Source organism: Zonotrichia leucophrys, unplaced genomic scaffold (assembly GCF_028769735.1).
Source record: "Zonotrichia leucophrys gambelii isolate GWCS_2022_RI unplaced genomic scaffold, RI_Zleu_2.0 Scaffold_131_126668, whole genome shotgun sequence".
Lineage (NCBI taxonomy): Eukaryota > Metazoa > Chordata > Aves > Passeriformes > Passerellidae > Zonotrichia > Zonotrichia leucophrys.
Window position 1 is genome coordinate 42,432 of NW_026992336.1, and position 13,431 is coordinate 55,862.

The window sequence follows — 13,431 nt, forward strand, 5'->3', positions numbered from 1 at the left end:
CAGAGTGTCCTCATGGAGCTGCCAACAACATCCCCCCTCTGCAGCCCTGGCCTCTCCCCCAGCTCACACAGGTGCCCCATCCTTGCAGGCACAGACACGGCAGCACTGGCTCAGGAGCCCCTGTTTGCATTGCACAGAGCAGGGGGAGCACCCCCATGCTGTTGGTGTGGGGACATGAACCTGAGGGAGCACAAATGCCATCAGCCCCTGGGGCCAGCAAGGGCTGGGGGACACCAGGGAAACCACTCAGCTTTGTCGTGGCCTCTGCAGTCAGCCAGAAATTTATTCCCATGAGCTGGGAGTTTCCTGTCCCACTGCAGGCTCTGTTACTCAGAGCCAGGGCTGCCTGGCAGCCACCCCCAAACTGCCTTGAGCATTTCCTTGGCTTTTTCCTTTTCTTTCTTTCCTGATCCAGATTTCTTCCCATTGCCCATCCCTTTCTCCTCCCCTGAAACAGCCCATCCCTTCTTGCCCTTTCCTCTCTGGCCCCACTCCCCATTGCAGTTCCTTTCTTGGCACCATGGGAATGTCCCTTGGGCAGCAGGATCATCCTACAAGTGCTGCAGGAATTGTCTGCAGGCTCCTGCAGTGCCTGGTGCTGCTCCCTTGCCAGAGGCACCCCAGGCCAGGGGGGCACATCTGGGCTGCTGTGTCTGGCTCTGGGGCTCCCTGTTCTGGGCAGTGAGGAGGGGCTGCAGAGGCTTTGCAGGACTGACAGGATGGGCTTTGGGGCTGGGAGGAGAAGCTGAGGGACCTGGGCTGCTGGAGCTGCTGAAGAGGAGGCCCAGGGCTCCTCCTGCAACTGCTCCAAAGGGGGTTCCAGAGAATCACAGAATCAGCAAGGGTGGAAAAGACCTTGGAGATCATCAATTCCAGCCTGTGCCCTGACACTGCCTTGTCTCCCCTGATCCTCCTCTTCTCCAGGATAAATAACCCCGGCTCCCTCAGGCTCTCCTCACAGGACTTGTGTTCCAGACCCCTCACCAGCCTTGTTGCCCTTCTTTGGACACTCTACAGCCTCTCCATGGCCTTCCTAAATTGGGGGCTCAGAACTGGACACAGCACTCGAGGTGTGGCCTCACCAGTGCTGAGTGCAGAGCAAGAATCACTGCCCTGCTCCTGCTGGCCACATCATTCCTGATCCAGGCCAGGAGCCATTGGCCTTCTTGCCCACCTGGGCACACTGCTGCCTCATGTCCAGCCTGCTGTCCATCAGTGCCCCAGGTCCCTTTCTGCCTGGCCGCTGTCCAGCCACTCTGTCCCCAGCCTGTAGCACTGCAGGGGTTGTTGTGGCCAAAGTGCAGGACCCGGCACTTGGTCTTGTTCAACCTCACCTTGTTGGATTTGGGCCCTGGATCCAGCCTGTCCAGGTCCCTCTGCAGAGCCCTCCAACCTTTCAGCACATCCACACTAGCACACAGGTTGATCACCACAGTTCCATGAAGCCCTAGAATGTCACAATGTCTGCATGATTCCAGGAGTCCCCAAAGTTTCACAATGGCCCCTTTTATCTATGGCACCTCTTCGTGTCACTAGGCCCCTTGGATCCTCTGGTCCCACAGTGACACAATGGAACCCAGATTCCTTGAGGTCTCACAGTGCAGCAATGCTCTCCTTGGTTCCACAGTGTCACAATGGTCTCTTGGTCCCAAGGGGCACCACGGTGTCAAACATGTTGCCTTCATTCTATGAGTCCCAGCAGAGCAACACTGGCCCCTTGGTTCCATGGGGCCCTGCAGTGTCACAATGGCCCCATCATTGCACGAGGTCCTGCAGTGTCACAATGGCCTCCATGGTCCCACAAGGCCACACAGTGTCACAGTGGTCCCTTGGCTCCATGAGGCCCCAGAGTGCCCCAATGGATTCCCTGGTGGTGCAGTGTCACAATGGACCCCTGCTTACACAAGATCCTGCAGTGTCACGAGGAACCCTTGGCTCCATGGGGCACGTGCCACCATGGGTTGCAATGACTGTCCACAAAGTCACAGCTTGCTCCCTTATGTGCTGGTTTTGCATTAATTGACATTTGGTGAGGAGGGAAGAAGCCACCCACGGAAATGGTTATTCTGAGAAGAGCTGCTGAGAGCTTCCTCTGTGCCTAACAGCACCAATCAGTGACTGGTTTTGAATACTGATGCCTTGTTAAACCACTAGAAAGCTGAACACGCCTCTATGAACACGCATGTTAAAAATGAACAAACCCTGGGAAATGCTCTCTTTTCCTTCCAGGCTGGGAAAAGGTAACAAGGCCAGCCTGGTTCCCGTCTCAGCTGGGCCAGGGCAGGTTGGGCCTTTTGCAGGCCAGGCCCTTCTCAGGGACCGCCCAGCCCTGTTCAGCAGAGCCTGGGCACCAGCAGCTGTCCAGGCAGGGAGGCCATCAGCCCGTGGCGTGTTCCAGCTGAGATCTCAGCCATTTCCCCAAGTGTGGCGTGCACGAAGTCATGTGGCTGAGCCAAGGCTAGCCTTGTAGCCCACACAGAGAGTGGCCCTGTGCCTGGAATTGAACGCAGCAGGGGCCAGAGACCGGACATGGGGCTGATCCTGACACAGCCCCCAGGGCAGCCTGAAAAATCCATCACCGTGGATGCTTCAGCCGCCACACGGCAGGAATCACATGAGCATCTGCAGGCCCCAGGTGAGATAACTGTTTCAGTGCATAGATAAGGCTTACAGACCTTCAGTCCAGCCTTGGGTGAGAGAAAAGGACATAGTGAAGACACATAGAGAACAACATGAGACATGAAGGTCAGTAAGAAGAAGTGAAGTCCCAGATGGGAGGGTTGAGGAGATGCCTCAGTCCTGGGCTGAAATTCTCTTGCAAGGCATGGAAAAATAAATTGATATAGCAACTCTTTTTCCCTGTAACTCATGAAATATGACGGATGGAAGTGTTCAAAGTGATATGAGCAAAGGCCCATTTATGCATAAGCAAGCAGATGTTTGAAGTAGCTGCATCCATGAGAAGCTTGAAAAGAGAGAGAGAGGAGTGATGAAGAACTTTGGCCCCAGGAAAAGAAGAAGACCTCGTTCCAGAGATGAAGATCATCTCCGAACAGATAAAAAATCTTTTGCTCTTAACAGATCATCCTTAAATAATTACCCCATTAATGAACACAGCCCATAAACACAACAAAGGGAAGGCTGTGAAAAGATGGGAAGGACTCCGATTGCAGAGTCCTGGACAGCTGCTGTTCATGGATATTAAAGCATGAGAGACATGTTTTCTTGTGGAGCAGTTTCCATAAAATGACAAGACGACACCTCTCCTAAGTGCACTGAGAATAGACCATTCTAGCACGTGATAAATTGACTGAATTGTTTCTGTATCGTTGTTAGTGGGAAAAGGTTGTAGGAGGGAGAAGTGTTCTAAAAGTTTTATTCTGATTCTTACTATTTTTTCTTTTAGTACTGTTAATTAAAGTCTTACTTTTACCCTTTAAAGTCTAAGCTCTTTTCCTTCCTCCTAATCCTATCTCACGCTGAGAATGAGTAAGTATATTCTAGTGGGGGCACTGGCATTTCACCAGCACTGAACCCCACACACCATAGTTCCACCAGTCCCTGCTGTGTCACAATGGCCCCTTGGTTCCATCGGGCCCCAGGGTCTCACAAGGCTCTCCTTGGTTCTGTAGTGTCACAATGGACCCTCAGTTCAACAAGGCCCTGCAGTGTCACAGTGGCCTCCATGGTTCCACGAGGACCCAGAGTGTCACACTGGACTCCTTGCTTCCATTCAGCCCTACAGTCACAGTGGGGCCTTGGTTCTATGGTGCCTTCAGTACGCAGTGTCACTGTGATCCTCTCAGTTCCACAAGGCCCTGCAGTGTCACAATGGCCCCTTGCTGCCAGGCCCTGCAGTGTCACAATCAATCACAGAATCATAGAATTAACCAGGTTGGAAAAGGCCTTGGAGATGAGCAACTCCAACCTGTGACCCAACACCACCTTGTCACCCAGACCATGGCATCAAGTGCCCCATCCAATCATTCCTTAAACACTTCCAGGGACAGTGACTGCACCACCTCCATGGGCAGCCCACTCCAATGTCGAATCACCCTTTCTGTGAAAAACCTATTCCAAATGTCCAGCCTAAACCTTCCCTCGTGCAGCTTAAGGCTGTGTCCTCTTGTCCTGTCACTGTTCCCTGGGAGAAGACCGTGATCTCCCCAGCTGCACCCTCCTGTCAGGGAGTTGCAGAGAGTGATGAGGTCTCCCTGAGCCTCCTCTTCTCCAGGATAAACAACCCCAGCTCCCTCAGCAACTCCTCACAGGACTTGTGTTCCAGACCCCTCCCCAGCCTTCTTGCCCTTTTCTGGACACGCTCCAGCCCCTCCATGGCCTTCCTAAATTGGGGGCCCAGAACTGGACACAGCACTCGAGGTGTGGCCTCACCAGTGCTGAGTGCAGGGGAAGAATCACTGCCCTGCTCCTGCTGGCCATTCCTGATCCAGGCCAGGAGCCATTGGCCTTCTTGCCCATGTGGCTCAGCAGGTCCCGAGCTGCTTCCTTCTGGATTACAGGGTCTGTTCTGCTCCCTGTGCCCATCCACCAGCTCAGGAGAGCACTTGTCCGGAGGGCAACCTGTCCTAATATTGAAAACTGGAGCAAAGAAGGTGTGAAGCAGCTCAGCTTTTCCTCATCCTTAGTTACTCTACTCCTCACTGCATCCAATAAAGATTAGATGTTTTACTTATCCGTCCTTTTGCTACTCATTTCTTTTTAAAAACATTTTTTATTATTTTTCACAGAAATGGCCAGGTTAAGATCTAATTGACCTTTCACCACTCTACTTTTCCTTCTGCATGACCTAACAACATCCTTAAACACTTCCTGAGATGCCTGATCTTCTGTCCAATGCTGATGCACCCTCTTTTCTCCTGAGTTCCCACAAAAGTTCATGCCCAGCCAGGACAAAAATTTTCCTCTCTGGTTCAGCTTGGGCACAGAGGGACAGGCCGCTCATTCCCCCTTAAGATTCCTTTCCTGAGGTGTGTCCATGCTTCCTGGACACCTTTGGTTTTAAGTGTGTTTCCCTTAAAAAATCAGTACCTGATTCGGTACTTTCTAAATCTGCATCCTGAATCCTAGGTCTGCCCTGCGTAATTCCAGTGATGAAGTTTTGTTGCTACCCGTCCTTCTTTCACAGAATATTGGAAACTTGATTATTTCATGGGGAGTGTGCCCCAGGCAGCCTCCAACCACCACATCTCCCACCAGCCCTTCTCTGTTTGTGAACAGCAGGAGACAGAGCTTTCCTTGGGATTGGGAATGATACAAAAAATTTGGCAAAATAATAAAACTCCATAACCCCAATGTAGCATTAAGAAGCAGGGGGATAGCTCCTCCCAAATCTGTGCATGCTGAGTACAGGAAAGTTTCTGTTTATATTCTGTATTTTGCATACATATTCATTGATTGTCCTGGACTAAACACACATATGATAATCATTTCCCCAAAATCATTAACATATTTCCCCTCCCCTTTACCCATGCATTCTCCTGTCCTGGGAGTCTCTCTGGTGGTCCCTGGTGCTTGGGGACCCCAATGTTCCCATGGGCCTGGCTCAGCTGGCAGGACACTGAGGCTGGTGAATTTCAGTTCCCCTTCTCACACAATGGGCATTGTGTGGTTTCCATAGGCCTGGGGTTTTGGAGAACCAGCATTGTGTGTGCTCACCTGGTGGAAACAATTTATCATCTGGTGACATGAGGTCACAGAGTGGGCTATGACATCACTGACATGACTCACAGAGGTTCTGTGAGGTCACGGAGCAACTATGGCATCATAGGCTGTCTCTGTGACATGTCAGAGCCGGCTTTGAAATCACAGGGCAGAGGTCTGACATCACAGAGCAGACTATGGCATCACAGAGTTGGCTGCGACATCAGAGACCAGTTGTGTGACATTATAGTATGAGCTGTGACATCACAGAGCAGGCTAAAACATAACCAGGGAGTGTGGGGCTCACTCCACTGTGCCTGCAGGAAGGGGCATAAGCAGAAATGTGGCTGGTACTCTCCCACATTTTAAAAAAGGCAGGTTGTGTTAGCTCCCAAGCCATCCCCTTCCAAACAAGCAAAGTGCATAGCCTCACTCTATTTCTTTCGTACCAAATAAGCAAAGTGTGTAGCATCTGCTCCTCATATCCAGCACCCTTCCTCTTGGCGGGGGCATTTCGTACATTGTCCAGGCTTCTAGGCTCTCTGGTCTGCCTGGCTATAACGCATCCAGATTTTTAGGCTCTCAGGCTCTTGGTCCACCTGGCTCAGTTTCCAAGCTTGTAGTCTGCCTGGCTCCACCATCTTACTGCTCTTAGGTCCACAGTCATCTGACCAAATCATATGACTCTGATCATGTGATGCCTCAAGATCACATCGGGATCACCAGATATCGCAGTTGGAGGTACACTTGACACCAAAGAAGGCTTCAAGCATCAGCCCTTTATTGTTCTTCAGTACAACCTTTTTATATCCTTCATCTCACATGCATTGCACCTGTGTGCCCTCTGTACCCTTTTGTGCTTGGTCAGTACACCTCAGCACTCCATGCCTCATTACCTTTAATACTGTTCACCTGCACTGCATGGTTGTAGCTCTAAGGGATGAGGCTCAGGCACAGCGCCACCCCCAATTTTCACAAACTCTGTGCCTACAGTTCCCCTTTTTTTTTTTCTTTTAAATAAATGCCATGTCTACCATACCTCTACTGGGCCCTTGCGGAAGAAATAGCAAACATGGTACAAGCATCCCTTGTGTAGATTCCACTAACTCTGGAATGCATCCATGTGCTGACCTTGATTTATTCCCCAAACTTACATTATCTATCATCAAAAATCCTTATACCTCCACTTCTAGACTATTGACAATACCAATAGTTGTACAACTTTATAAGGCAACACACAAGAATAAGCTAAAGGCCATATATTAGGATAGTAACAAAATCAACAGCTACATTATTTTATCTATAGATATACAACATGAACAACATCAATAACTCTACAACTTCATAAAGTAACATACAAGGATAAGATAGAGTCTATATGTTCCTATCACCCACACACTTTTAGCTTACTCCAGGGAGTCAAGTGAGCCATGGCCAGGTTCATTTCTTTGAGGGGTATCATCCAACACAAGCCAAATGCAATGAGAGGGCACCCACTGAATTCCAGTATCTGCCAAGTGTACTTATGGATATGGAATATAAACTTTTACACTTACGCCTAATCAAAGATTAATAGCTGCAATTCACAAACAAAATACACATTTTATCACCAAACAAATTCACTGTGCTGAACAACAGAGCTACTCTCTCCCCAGCTCCCACTGCTACTTCAATATTTCTATTCTTCTGTCTACAGTTGTTGTTATATTAATTGGTCACTGCAAGCCTCTCTTGTCCTGCTCTGTATTCCATTCTTTTCAAGTCTCATAGAGCAACCTCCAGGTGATAGCCAAATCTGCAGCTGCCTTGCCCTTTTTGACACCATGCCCCATAGACTTTCCATAACTTCTTTCCATGCTCTAACACTAAAAGCAATATTTGCATCAGTCTCAACATCTTGTGACTTTGCCAGTAGTAAAACACTACAAAGCGTGTAGTCAGTAGTCTTAATGCCTTTTCTTTTCAACAAAGCTTTCCATGTAGACAAAATAATCTGTTCTTCACTTGCTAAGTTATTTCCCATTCTGTGCCCAGGGACTCACCTGTACCCCAGGTGTCAAAATCAGTCTGGTCCAGACCAAGCAGCATCCCCCTGCTGCTCTCAATGCTATGCCAGGCTCCATCTCCGGCTGTACCTCGCTCCACAGCCCCATCCCAAATCACATCGGGTCACTGTGGAGTTGGTCACCATACAATTTCAGAAGGCTTCTCTCAGGTGCTTTCTGTGCAGCTCTGACTCTGCCTCTCAGAGTTTGATGTTGTTTTTGTTCCAGTGCTCATGCAGCAGCGACTTAGCAAGCCTCCCCCACACTCCTCGGGGGCTGTGCTGGTGCTGAGGCCGCGGCTGCTGCTGTGGCCATGCCATTTGCCACTTCCATTGCACCGTTTCTGTGTCCCACTGCACGCACTGCCATTCAGGAGGAACCCAGAACTGTCCTTGGTCCCTGCCTGACTGTGGCCATACCTTGGCAGGGGGCACAGGGATCGATCCAACACACCTGCAGAGAGCGGCAGGCAGTGGCACAAGTGAAAGTGTGGCTGGTACTCTCCCACATTTTAATAAACAAAGCAGTTTGTACATTACCTCCCAAGCCATCTCCTTCCAAACAAGTAAAATGCATTGATTCACTCTATTTCTTGTGTACCAAATAAGCAAAATGTGTAGTGCCTATCCGCATATCCAGCACCCTTCCTTTTGGGGGTGGTTTCTCATACATTGTCCAGTCTTCTAGGCTCTGAGGTCTGCCTACATTTCTTTCAGGCTCTCAGGTCTGCCTGGCTATAACTCATCCAGCTCTTGGTCCACCTGACTCACATCCCAGGCTCCTAGACTGCCTGGCACCACCATCTACTGTTCTTGGGTCAGCAGTGGTCTGCCCAACTCACCTTGGGATCACATCAGGGTCACCAGATGTCATGTTGGGGGACACAACAGACACCAATAAAGGCATCAAGCATCAGCCCTTTATTGTTCTTCAGTACAACTTTTCATACCGTTCCTCTTACATGCATTGCACCTGTGTGCCCTCTGTACCCTTTTGTAGTTGGTCAGTACACCTCAGCACTCCATGTCTCATTACCTTTAATACCTGTATGGCTGTAGCCCCTTAGGGATGAGGCTCAGGCTCATTCCCACTGCCAATTACCACAAACTGTGTGCCTACCATTACTGGGTTGGTCACTCTGCCCCAGGTTCCCCTCACAGTTCCCCCCAGAAGTCCAAAGCGGTTCATGCCCAGCAGGGTCCCCATCCTTTGGTATCTCCCTGATCCACCTGGAGCTGCAGCCTCCACCAAAGATGTTCCACAAATCAACCCAAGCGCAGGAACAAGGGGGCTGTGTGCCAGCACATCAAGGACATGGATTATCCAGGTCACTGGGCTGGTTGGGTCCCAGGGGGAAGATACTGGCATGGAGCAGGCTGGAAGGGCTCCAAGGGTGCAGTGTGGGAATGATTTGTATATTCTCAGGCTGACAGAAGGTCACACAGACACATCGTATGCAAATTTGGACAAGAAATCGCTATTTGATGCCATGGACAGGGGATATGCTGAGACAGAAATGAGTAGAAAAGTTCGAGTGAACTGCAATAACAATCTTGGAGAATAGAACTATGAAGATGCATGTAATGGACCAATGAGTGTTTTTGGTGACTGGCTTTAGGCCTACGCTGGCCTGGCTAAATTGAAGGCAGAATGCTTAGAATGTAATGGAACGTGCAGTTCGTTGATGCGTGAATACACTCTCAGTTAAAAGCCTCCAGTTGCCTCCTGGTAGAAAATGTACTGCCACAGCACGGAGCCTTGGGCTGTGAGCAAGGCTGAGGGCTGGCTGTACAGGCAGGAAGGCGAGGCTCTCATCCCAGCCTGGCAGTGCCAGCCAGGAGGGGATGGAGAACACAGAGCCAGGCTCTTCACCAGGGGGCCTGAGGGGAGATAAAAGCCAATGGGTGGAAGGGGAAAGAGGGGAGATCAGCCAGAACAGGAGGAGTTGAAATGAGTCAGGCCGATTTCAGCATTTCCTGAACACAAAAAGCAGCCTGACCCCATTCTCCATCCATCACTGACAGCTTTGCAAAATATGAATTGTTCAGGCTGCTTTGCCGCAAGTCCAGGATGGGCATCCTGATACAACAACTTAATTCTATTTACATCTATCACAGAACAATACTTTTCTAAAATTAATTTTAGTATGGAAATCCTTTGTGGATGGTGGACATGTCAGACACTGCTGGGACATTGCACATGGCTCAGGGAAGAGCATGATTGTTATTGAATTGCATCCTGTTCAACCATGGTCTGTTGGCCATGAAGAGAAACTTCCTGTGCCTCTGAGTCCCACCAGTTCCTGACCCCCAAAGGACACAAACCTGGTGAGTTCCGGTTCCCACTCCAATGGTGGCACCTGCACCTCCCTCCATCCCCAGAGCAGAGCTCCCTTGTCCCAGAGAGTCCCTGGCAATGCAGGGATGAAGGAAACAGGACAGGCTGTGGGGATCAGGGGCAGGGCACAGCCAGGGATTTGGGGTGGTTGTGAGCCCAGGGCAGGACGTGGCCCTTGGCCTTGGTGAACCTCATCCCATTGTCCTGGGCCCATGGCTCCAGCCTGGCCAGATCCCTCTGCAGAGCTTCCTGCCCTCCAGCACAGCCACACTGCCACCCAGCTTGGACTCACCTGGGAACTGACTGACGGTGACCTCAAAAGAGCCTCAGCCAGATCAGCAATAAAGAGATTTCACTGACCTGGCCCCAATCCTGAGCCCTAGGGACACCCCTGGATGTGAGCTCCATTCTCAAGCTGCTCTGCAGTGCCCAGGGGTTGGATAGGGGAAATGATGGGGAGGGAGTAGGGACAAAGTGTGACTGATTGTCAGCCATGAAGGGTCTTGATTTTCATATCTGTTCAGGCTCCATGAAGAGGGGTTGGGGTCAATATCAACTGGGGATTGCTGAAATAGTCAATCTATAAGAACAGAAGGGAAAATAATACGAGACAAAACACAATTCTTTTCTCTTCCTTGTTTTCAGTGTAGTAGATTCACTTTGAATACACTTCTGAAATTTGTCTAATTAACCACAGAACAACTGAAGATTTGAATTATTCCCATAGGCTTTTGTTGTTTGGGTGTTTTGAACAAATGTTTATGAGCCTTTTTCACTGAATTTCTCAAATGAGAAGCTCAAGAAAGAAGAGGCCTCTGGAAAAGTAAAATTCATCACCAGCCTCCAAGGTGCTGAGGATCCATCCTGATCAGAGCAGGAATGAACAGAAATGGGCACAGCTTTGTGGCTGCCCCAGCTTTGGGATGGGCCCTGGGCCTGGAGCAGGAGCAGCTCTTGAGGGCCCCAAGGCCGGGGCTGCCCTGGGCAGATGGGATGGCAGCAGGGGCTGCAGAGCTCTCAGCATCTCCTGCAGAGGAGAGCAGGGCACCCAGGGAGCCTCCTTTCCCTTGGCCAGGCACGTTCCCCCATGCTGGGGCTGAGTCCTGTGGCAGCTGCAGCTGCTGCTGTGCCCTTGCCAGGGGCTGAGGCCGTGGGGCAGTGCCCAGAGCAGCCTGGCCTGAGCAGAGCTGTGGGGCCAGAGCCGGCTGGGCTGGGCTGGGGAGAGGCCCTTGGTGCTGCCCAGAGCTCAGGGCAGCTGGCAGAGCTTGCAGGGAGCTGGGCTGGGCTCAGAGAGCCTGGCCCAGAAACCATCAGTGTCCATCTCAGCCTGGCTGAGCGTGCAGGGGCCAAGAAGAGCAGCCCAGGGTCTGCAAGTTCTCTGGGTGGGAGCTGAGCTTGTGAGCCCTTGAGCCCTGCCAAGTGCTGGGGCTGCACCTCCAGCTCCAGAGGAGATGGGACAGATGGGAGCAGGGACAAATCATTCCTGCTGCATTCTTTCTTGTGTTAGCTTGTACAGGTGACCTGGATCCATATGTAGAGGAGGTGATTTGTGTCAGATAACACTGGTAGAGAGATAAGAATATTATGTAGCTGAAAATAATATTTCATGCATAATACACAGTGAGAAAAAAAAGATACATATGATCAGACGAGTATGTGAGTTTTTCAGAGGATGAAAGACTCATTGATAATCCAGAGGTCAAATTCCTTCCTCAGGGCTTCCTTGAGATGAGAGATGACCAGCAGAGGCCAAGGCCAGCTACAGCTCTCAGTCCTGGCAGCTTTTGTCTAGGAGATCCCTTCTGTATAGGGAATTTTTCAGGGGGAATATCAATTTTGAGCATGGGCACCTGGACAGAGGGATGGTTCTTTTCCATAGGAAGGAAAGCACAGAGCCCCAGTTCTACAGGGGCTGATGAGAGGCAGCCCTCAGCATTCCAAAATCAACCAGACCAGTCAGGCCATGGGAGGCCAAACTGGCCAGACCTGTTCCATCTCACCTTGGTTCCATGAGGCCCTGCAGTGTCACAATGTTCTCCTTGCTTCTGCAGTGTCACAATGGCCCCGTGCTTCCATGTGGCCCTGAAGGGTCACAGTGGTCCTTTGGTTCCGTGGGGCCCCACAGTGTCACAGTGGTCCCCACAGGAAGGAAACCACAGAGCCCCAGTGTTTCAGGGCTGATGAACTGCAGTGATCAGAGGCCAAGCACACACAGATCTGTCTCTCCTGGCAGCTTTGTCTGGGAGTAACCCTTGGTTATTTGAAATCATGCATGTGGAATCCCAATTTCAGCCACTTCTCCCTGGAGGAGAAGGCCAGTTCTTCTCCACAGAAAGGAAAGCACAGAGCCCCTGTGTTTGGAAGGCAGGTGAGAGCTGGCCCTCAGGAGGCCAAGGCCAGCCAGACCTGTCTGTAATGGCAGATTATGTATAGGAGCAGGCATTACATATAGGACTTTTGGAGGTGGAATCCTAATTTCAGCCATGGGCACCTTGAGAAGGATGTTTCTTTTCCATAGGAAGGAAAGCACTGAGCCCCAGTGTTTGAAGGCAGGTGAGACCCAGCTCTCAGGAAGCCAAAGGCAGCCAGACTTGTTGGTAATGGCAGCTTTTGTCTGGGAACAATCCCTGTATATTGGGAAGGTTGGAGGGGGAATCCTGTTTTGGCCATGGATGCTTAAATGAGAATGGCAGTTCTTTTCCATTTGAAGGAAAGCCCAGAGCCCCAGGGTTTCAGGGTACATGAGAAGAGACCCTCGATATGCCAAGGGCAGTTGGAGCAGTCAGGCCAAGCCAACCAGACGTGTTCCCTTTCTTTAGGATCCATGGGGCTCTGCAGGGTCACAGTGGTGGTGTCACATTGGATCCTTTGTTTTGTCAGGCCCAGATGTGTCACACTGGCCTCTTGTTTCCATGGGGCTCCACAGTGTCACAATGGTCCCTTGCTTCCATGAGTCCTGGCAGTGTCACAGGGGTCTCCTTGGGGCTGCAGTGACACAATGGACTCTTGGTCCAATGGAGACTCACAGTGTCAGAAGGGTCTCCTTGGTTCCATGAGGCCCTGCAGAGCCCCTTGATTCAACGAAGCCTCCAAGTGTCATCATGGCCTCCAGGATTCCATGAGGCCCCGCAATGTCCCAATGGACCTTTGGTTCCATGCGGTCATGCACTGATCCATGGATCCTTAGTTCCATGGGGCCCTGGAGTGTCACAATGGACTTCTTGGTTCCATGGTGCCACTCAGTGTGACAACTGCCCCTTGGCCTGCCAAGACTCCAGAGTGTCACAATGGTTCCTTGCTTCCATGACGCCTGGAGTGTCACAATGGTCTCCATGATCCCATAAGGCCTTGCAGCGTCACAACAGACCATTGGTTTCATGGAGCCCCA